Source organism: Lontra canadensis, unplaced genomic scaffold, assembly GCF_010015895.1.
Source record: "Lontra canadensis isolate GAN:19392208 unplaced genomic scaffold, GSC_riverotter_1.0 scaffold1125, whole genome shotgun sequence".
NCBI lineage: Eukaryota > Metazoa > Chordata > Mammalia > Carnivora > Mustelidae > Lontra > Lontra canadensis.
Window position 1 is genome coordinate 2865 of NW_022632109.1, and position 8159 is coordinate 11023.

An 8159-nucleotide genomic window follows, 5' to 3' on the forward strand; every position below is an offset into this window, starting at 1 on the left:
TACTTGTGACTTTATTTAAAATATCAAATAACCGAGGGGTGTCTGATTGGCTCAATAGGTGGAGCATGTGACTTGATTTCAGAGTTGTGGGTTTGAGCCCCATGTTGTGTGTAAAGATTACTTAAAAACAAAATAATTGAAAATTTGGGGTGCCTGGGTGGCTCAGTTGGTTAAACATCTGCCTTCAGCTCAGGTCATGATCCCAGAGTCCTGGAATTGAGCCCTGCATAGACTCCCTGCTGAGCAGGGAGTCTGTTTCTCCCTCTGCCCCTCACCACACTCATGTCCTCTCTCACTTTTTCTGTCTCTACCTCAAATAAATAAAATCTTTTAAAAAATAATTGAAAAAATAAAATTAAAATTTAAAACTTGTGTATGTGCATGAGGAAACTTCTCACTCTACTGTCTCATATTGATATATTTTACATTACATTTGCTTACACTATAATGTATTGCCTTATTTACTGTAACTGTAAGATCAGTTTTGAAATATAGCAAATTTCTACAATTCTCTTGGCTACTCTAGGTACCTTGATTTCCATATACATTTTAGAACTACCTTGTGAATTTCCCACTAAAATGCCTAATCCAGCATGAATCAGAATAATGCTGGTTTGATATTCCAACAACACTGAGTCTTCTAATCTATGAATGTGATATATATATATTTTTTATTTATTTAGAATTCCTTTGATTTGCCTCAGCAATAATTTTCAGGGGTCTTCATTATATGTATTTTTATGGATTTAATGATTGCGGATATGACTCTCTATTGCGTTTACTAAATTTCATTTCCACTTTTTAAAACATTTTTAAAATTTTTTTATAAACATATAATGTATTTTTAGCCCCAGGGGTACAGGTCTGTGAATCGCCAGGTTTACACACTTCACAGCACTCACCATAGTACATACCCTCCCCAATGTCCATAACCCCACCACCCTCTCCCGACCCCCCCCCAGCAACCCTCAGTTTGTTTTGTAAGATTAAGAGTCTCTGATGGCTTGTCTCTCTCTTGATCCCATCTTGTTTCATTTATCCTTTTCCTACCCCCCCAAACCCCCCACGTTGCATCTCCACTTCCTCATATCAGGGAGATCATATGATAGTTGTCTTTCTCCAATTGACTTATTTCACTAAACATAATACCCTCTAGTTCCATCCATGTTGTCGCAAATGGCAAGATTTCATTTCTTTTGATTGCTGCATAGTATTCATATATATATATATATATATATATATACCACATCTTCTTTATCCATTCATCTGTTGATGGTCATCTAGGTTCTTTCCATAGTTTGGCTATTGTGGACATTGCTGCTATAAACATTCGGGTGCATGTGCCTCTTCGGATCACCACGGTTGTATCTTGAGGGTAAATACCCAGTAGTGCGATTGCTGGGTCATAGGGTAGTTCTATTTTCAACTTTTTGAGGAACCTCCATGCAACCACTCATTTCCACTTTTTTAAAATATTTAATTTTCTGGGACACCTGGGTGGCTCAGTGGGATAAAACCTCTGCCTTCGGCTCAGGTCATGATCCCAGGGTCTGGGATCAATCCCCACATTAGGCTCTCTGCTCGGCAGGGAGCCTGCTTCCTCCTGTCTCTGCCTGCCTTTCTGCCTACTTGCGATCTCTGTCTGTCAAATAAATAAATAAAATCTTAAAAAAAAGAAAAGAAAATTTAATTTTCTAAATGCTCACTGCTGATATGGAGAAATACAGTAGATTACATGAATGCTACTGAGGTATAATTTATGTACAGTAACCTGCCTTACTTTAAAGTGTACAATTAAGACTATACTTTGAGGAGGGCATGTGTTATGATGAGCATGGGGTGTTATAGTTAACTAATGAATCATTGAACACTACATCAAAAACTAATTATGTACTATACAGTGGCTAACTGAACATAATAAGAAATAATGAAATAAATCCAATAGGTATTATGTTTTAAAAAAAAGACTGTGTTCGAGGATCATTTCTACAGTTTGTTGCTAGAGAAGTTTTTCTGAACATGTAGAGTACCTGAAACTATGAGGAGGAAGAGGAGTGCTCTCTCCTGAGCCTGAAGCTGTATTTAGGTGTTCTTTCCAAACAGCCAATTATGGGTGCCTGGGTGGCTCAGTTGGTTAAACAACTGCCTTTGGCTCAGGTTGTGATACTGGAGTCCCGAGATCAAGTCCCACATCAGACTCCCTGCTTAGCAGGGAGTCTGCTTCTCCCACTCACCTCTCTCCTCTCATGCTCTCTCTCTCTCTCAAATAAAATCTTTAAACAAACAAACCAAATACAAGAACCAAATAGCCAATTGCCACTGATGATTGTTCTCCTCCTTTGGTGGAGTAAGAGGGAGAGAACACAGTCTAAGTGTTTTCTCAAAAAAATAAAAATTAAACAAGATAAACTGTACAGTCAAATGCATTTTCATAGATGTGCATACAAATGAAGCTAGTGCAGCCTTAGAATTCTTAATCTATCCCTATTACTACATGGATCACCAGTTCAGGCTTTTTTGTTGCTAAGTAAATTAATATATTCTGTCTGTACATTACCTATTAATGGATATCTCTGTAGTTTCCAGGGTTTAGCCACTGTGAATAAAGTTATGGTGAAATTCATGAGCAGATTGTTGTGTGGACATGTTGTATAAATACTTAAGAAAGGAATGTGAACAATCGTTCACATGATTGGCAAATGTTTAACTGTGGTTGAGCTTTTCTAAAAGAGTGGACCATCTTTCATTCCCACAAGTGTAAGAAATTATCAGTTACTTTAAATCCTCACCACATATGTTTTCAGTGTCTGTAATATTAGCCACAGAACTAGATGTGTAATGCTAACTCATTGTAGTGTTAATTGATGCTCCTAAATGATTGAGTGTGCTGTGGAAAACTGACCTTTGTGTTTCACAGCCAAAATATAAGACAAAGATAGAGTTTGGAATAATGAGTAAAAATCGCTTTATTGTTTTCCCGGGCAAAGGAAGCTATAGCTGGCTAAGGCCTTCAAAAATGGTAAGGCTACTATGACTGGAAGAAGGGTTGGGGAGACAACTATAAGGAAATACACAATCTAGTATATTGTGGCAAAAATTATGTATGTGCTACCAACCTTCAAGCACAATGCACAGGCTAGAGTGGCCCACATTCCATCTCTGTTCCTGTCAGATGATCTAGCATAGGTTAGGTGAGCCAAATCCATGCTCCCTCAAAGCTAGGTCTCAGGTGGCAACAGCCATGGCTGCATGTGGCTTGCTTTCCTACCCCATTCCTGAAGAATTCTACAGCATCGGTGAGGTGAGTAAAATGCAGGACCCCCTCAGAGCTCTGCTTTTCCAGCACAGTCCTTTCCACAGCCAGTCTCTCATGGCTAGGTTTTGTGGTCCGGCCTGCAGCTGGAAGCATATATCCACTGTGAGTGTGGAGCCTGGCCCTGAGGCCTGAATTGAGGGCAAGATTCAGGGTGAAGCTCAAGATGAGGCTTTGGTCTTGAGACAGGCTCACCCTGTGGAGGAGGGGCTGTGTGGCTTCTGAGACAAGCTAGTAGCTGCTCCCTTGTGGTTGCCTGAGGCTCGGCTTCCTTTTGCTTTCTTGGAGGATTGGCCTGCACTGCACCCAAATCCCGTCCTTCCTCACACTGTCTATTGGAGTGGAGGGAGGGCTGGTGCCATGGCAAGCAAGGCTCAGGGTGAGACTTGGGGAGACGGGAGGCATGGATCAGATGGCTGTACACAGAAGGGCCCTGAGGTGGGAGTCGAGGGCTGGCATTAGTGTGAGCATCTGAATTCTAGTTTGGCCGCAGCAAATTGCTCCTTGACTTCCTGCTGTGTAATGTCTTCCCTAGACTCGTGGACAGCCACAGCATCCACCAGGGTTGCAAGTGCCAAGCTTTCCTTCTTCGATCTAGCCTCTTTTGCAGGGCCTTCCCCAGGTATCCAATATCCAGGGTCGCCTCACAGATAGGGTTTCAGCTTTGGGGATGGCCACAGCTGGGGCTCCCCTTGGGGCCCTAGTGCCGTCATTGTTAGGGGCCAACTGCATGGAAGTGTACAATCTTTTGGAGAAGGATGAAAGGAGTGCCCTAGGGAAAGTGAAACTCTGGCGTCGGCTTTGGCCTCAGGAGGAGACTCCCATTGTGGCACAGTTTCAGGTGTGGGGCTGTTGTCCAGCCATACAAGGTGGTTGCAAGTGGCACACTTTCCTTCTCTGGGCCTGACTGATGATGAAGCGTAGCTTAGGTGAGCCAAATCCATGCTCCCTCAGAGCTGGGTCATAGGCAGCAGCAGCCATGGCTGCAGGTGGCTGGTTTCCCTGCCATGTTCCTGAGGGACAACCTTTCTCCCTGAGGTGAGTCAAATGCCATACCTCTGGGGGCTCTGTTTCCGGCACACTCCCTACCACAGCCACTCTGGGATTCATCTCATCCCCTGGAGCAGGAAGCATGGGTCTACTGTGAGTGTGGATGCACTCTGAGAGCAGAGGCCTGAAGGGAGGGAGAGTTGGAGAGTGCAGCGCTTGGCTGGGGTGTGGCCTCAAGGACAAGCTCCCCCTGCCCTCATGGGGCAGAGTGGTGTCAGCACCATTCTTTGAGCTCCACCCTGGTGGTTCCCAGAGGAACAGATTCCTTCTTGCTTTCTGGGAGGATGGGTCCTGTGCCAGGCTTGGGTCCCAATTCCCGTCGTTCCTCATGCTGAGGACTCCAGTTGAGAGAGGGCCGGTGCCATGGCAAGGGGTAGGGTGAGAATCAGGGAGATGGGAGGCATGGATCAGAAGGCTGCACGCAGAAGGGCCTTGAGGCCTCAGATGAGGGCTGCCTTCAGGCTCATCATCTTTCTTCCCATTTGGCCTCAAGGAGCTGCTCCCTGTGTTCCTTTCAGAGGGAGGCTTCACTAGAATCGTGGACAGAGGCAACACCCAGCAGGGATGGATGTCGGGCCCGGTTTCCTTCTGTAGCCTGGCCCTATACACCTGCTGTTGATCTTGTGTCCCAAATCCATTGTCGCCTCGGGAACAATTGGCTTCGGGGGTGGTCAGTGCCACATCCGGGGGAGAGTTGAAGTTGGAGCCCCGAGAGCCTGAGGGCACAATTGCATGGAAGTGCAGGGTCTGACCTCCAGCTGAGGGGGGTGCTGGCATGGGGGCGAGCCTCAGGCTTCAAGCTGGGCTTGGGGGCTGCACACCATTGGGTCTGCTTTTCTGGTTTTGGTTTGGCTACCTGAGGTGCAGCAGCTGCTGAGGCTACCTGAGGCACGGTGTCCTCCTGGGTTCTGGCCTGAGCATAGCTACTCAGTGTAGCATCGGTTGGGTAAGCCAAATCCAGGGCTCCCTTGGGGCTAGGCTGTGGGCACAGTCCTTTCCAAGCCAGGGCGATGGAGGCCCATGGCACTGTGGAGACCATTCCCAAGGCCGGAGTGGAGGGTGAGCTGGAGGGTGGGGTGCATGGTTGAGGTGTGGCCTCAGGTTCCCTCAGGCCTCGTGGTGGCCCAAGGGGCAGGGTTTTGGCCAGCACATCACTCTCTGAACCCCACCCTGGTGGTGGCACGCGGGATGGGTTGTTTTGGCCTTCTTCAACAGTTGTGCAGTGTCCCCCTTGTGTTCCAAAGCCTGTCATTCTTCAGGCTTGCATATAAGGCCCTGGGAGAGAAATGGCCCTGCCCCAAGGTAGGATGAGAATCCCAGCGACAATAAGCAGCTCATCCTTGGCAGCGGAGAGACGTGCTCGAGGTGTGATGGAGGCCTAGCAGGAGCGTGACCATCTGCGTTCCAGTGTGGCCTCGGGGAGAGAGATGCTCCTTGTGTTCCTGAAGTTTATAGAGCACCTTCCCTGGAATCATGGTCAGCAGCAATTGCTGCCAGGGTTTGCTAGTCGCACAGTTTCCTTCAGTGCTCTTGCCTATTTAGCATGGCTTCTCCCAGGGATCCAACATCCGTTGTCGCCTCACAACTCTGGATGGGCTTTGGCCAGGGCCCCAGCCCAGTCTTGAGTTTGTGTCATGGCCCCACAGTTGTTCAGGGCCACCTGCATGGCGGCGCAGAGTTCTCTTGGGAGGGCTGCATGGAGGGTCTCCAGGGTCCGGTGTGGCCGGCAGCGGGGGGGGCTCCTGCTGGGGCCGAGTTCCAGGTGAGGGGGGCTTGGAGCCTGCTGTCCAGCCATATGCGGCCTTTGGAAGTGGCCTGCTTTCCTTCTCTGTTCCTGGGGGATGACCCCACCTAGGTTTTGCTGAGCCAAATCAATGCTCCCTCAGGGCGTGGTCTCAGGCAGCAACAGCCATGGCTGCCTGCGGCTTGCTCTCCTGCTGTGTTCCTGAGGAATTGTGCAGCATTGGTGTTGGGAGTCAAACGCAGTACCCCCTCAGGGCACTCTTTTTCTGGCATGTTCCTTTCCACCGCCAGTCTCTCATAGCTAGGTTTTGCGGTCCATCTCACAGCTGGAAGCATGTGTCCACTGTGAGTGTGGAGACCGGCCCAAGGACTGAAGTGAAGCTGAGGTTCTGGGCGCTGCACAAGATGAGGCTTTTGTTTCGAGAGGAGCCCACGTTGTGTTCGAGGGACAGGGTGGCTTCTGGGTCATGCTCGCAGCTCCTCCGTTGACATTGCATGTGTTCAGGTTTTCTTTTGTTTTCTTGCAGGATTTGTTCTGCACCAGTCATGGGTCCCAAAACCCATCCTTAGTCTCATGTTTAAGAAAACTCCTTGGGTGTTCCTAGCACCAGAGTGTCCTTCTTTGTTCGTGGCTGCATATCGTGACATTGTTCCAGGTGTCCAAAATACCTTTTTACTTCACTACTATGGTTCTGGACATGTCACCTCTCCATCCACCCAAAGCATTTACGTGCTGGTCCTTAAGACACCAGAGGAGAAGCACCTAGCATCGAAGAGTCATTAGGGTGAGGCTCATACTTTAGCAGCAGGTTTTGTGGGGAGGGATGGCTCCTACTGTGGCTAAATTTCAGGTTAGTGCCTGGAACCCTCTGGTCCTGCAGCACATTGGGGGTACAGGCCCAACTGTTTCCTGACATGGTCCTTAAGGACGAGTGAGGCGTGGGTTCAGGAGTCATTTCCTGGTGCCCTTAAAAAAGGGTTCTGCCACAGTCAGATCCACAGCCCAGGCTACATTTTGGATTAGGGTCTGGTAATTGTGAGGAGACTCCGCAAATGGGGCATGGACATCCGCCCCGTGGCCTGAGTAGAGGTGAGCCTTAGTGTGTAACTCAGGATTAGGGTGGTGGTGGTGGGGTCCCCAGTGTAGGGTCATGTTGGGATCAACGTTCAGGTTTGCACTGGAAACATGCCGATGGCTCCGCTCTGGCACTTGCCCGTGGCTCCCTCGCTTCTGTACTCCTGGAGAACTCATTCCACACCAGGCCCGTGTTACAAATCCCTTCGATCCTCAGACTCAGTGTTCATGTCCCTGAAGGGCCAGAGCCAAGCTAATGGTTAAGAGTGAGAACCCGGGAGGTAGAAGGCACCTCACTGACAACAGTGCCAAGAAGGACCCTAAGGTTTGCTTGAGAGAAACCAGTAGGATGAGCGAGTGCCTTCCAATTTGGACTCAGGGAGATGCTCCTAGTGTTGCTGAAGCATAGGCTTATCACTACATCAAGGTCAGCGGCAATGTCTTTGGGCATTCCGAGCCCCTTGCTACAGAACCTTGTTCTTGCCTGATTCCCTCCAGTGCTCCTCACTGATTTGTCTGGCAACGGTCAGGGGCGTCAGCTCCATCGCACCCTCAGAACATGGGTTGGGGCCCAGTCAGTTCCACTACCAGGGATACTGTCAGGGTTGCGGTCAGGGAGATGATAGGAGTCGATCCCATGCCAGCGAGGGACCGTGCTCTGAGGCCCGAGATAAGGGTGAGCTCTCTCAGAGTTTCTCAGATGTTAAGAGTGGGGTCCTTTTCCTTCTGGTTCCCCGCAGGCCGCTGAGCATCTTTCTGTCTTCAGGAAAGAAGAGGTCATCGTGAGAGAAGGTCTCCCTTCAGGCTCCTCTCTTGGAGGGAAGTGTACGGCCCTTTCATGTGGGACTTCCTCACAGACGTCTGGTAGCCACCGTGGGCACCAAGTGATTTCTCACAGGTAAGGAAGCAGAAGGCATTTTCTGCCGGCGTTCTCGCTTCCCATCGAAAATGGACCTCCGCCTTCCAGGAACAAGAAAC

At 48.8% G+C, this 8159-nt stretch overlaps 1 non-coding gene across 1 annotated transcript; it reads left to right on the forward strand.

The window, feature by feature from the left end:
- The first annotated feature begins 1963 nt into the window (after positions 1–1963).
- Positions 1964–2173, forward strand: LOC116863417. Its single transcript, XR_004381822.1, has one exon. It is a non-coding gene; the product is annotated as a small nucleolar RNA U3 (small nucleolar RNA).
- The last annotated feature ends 5986 nt before the right edge of the window (positions 2174–8159 follow it).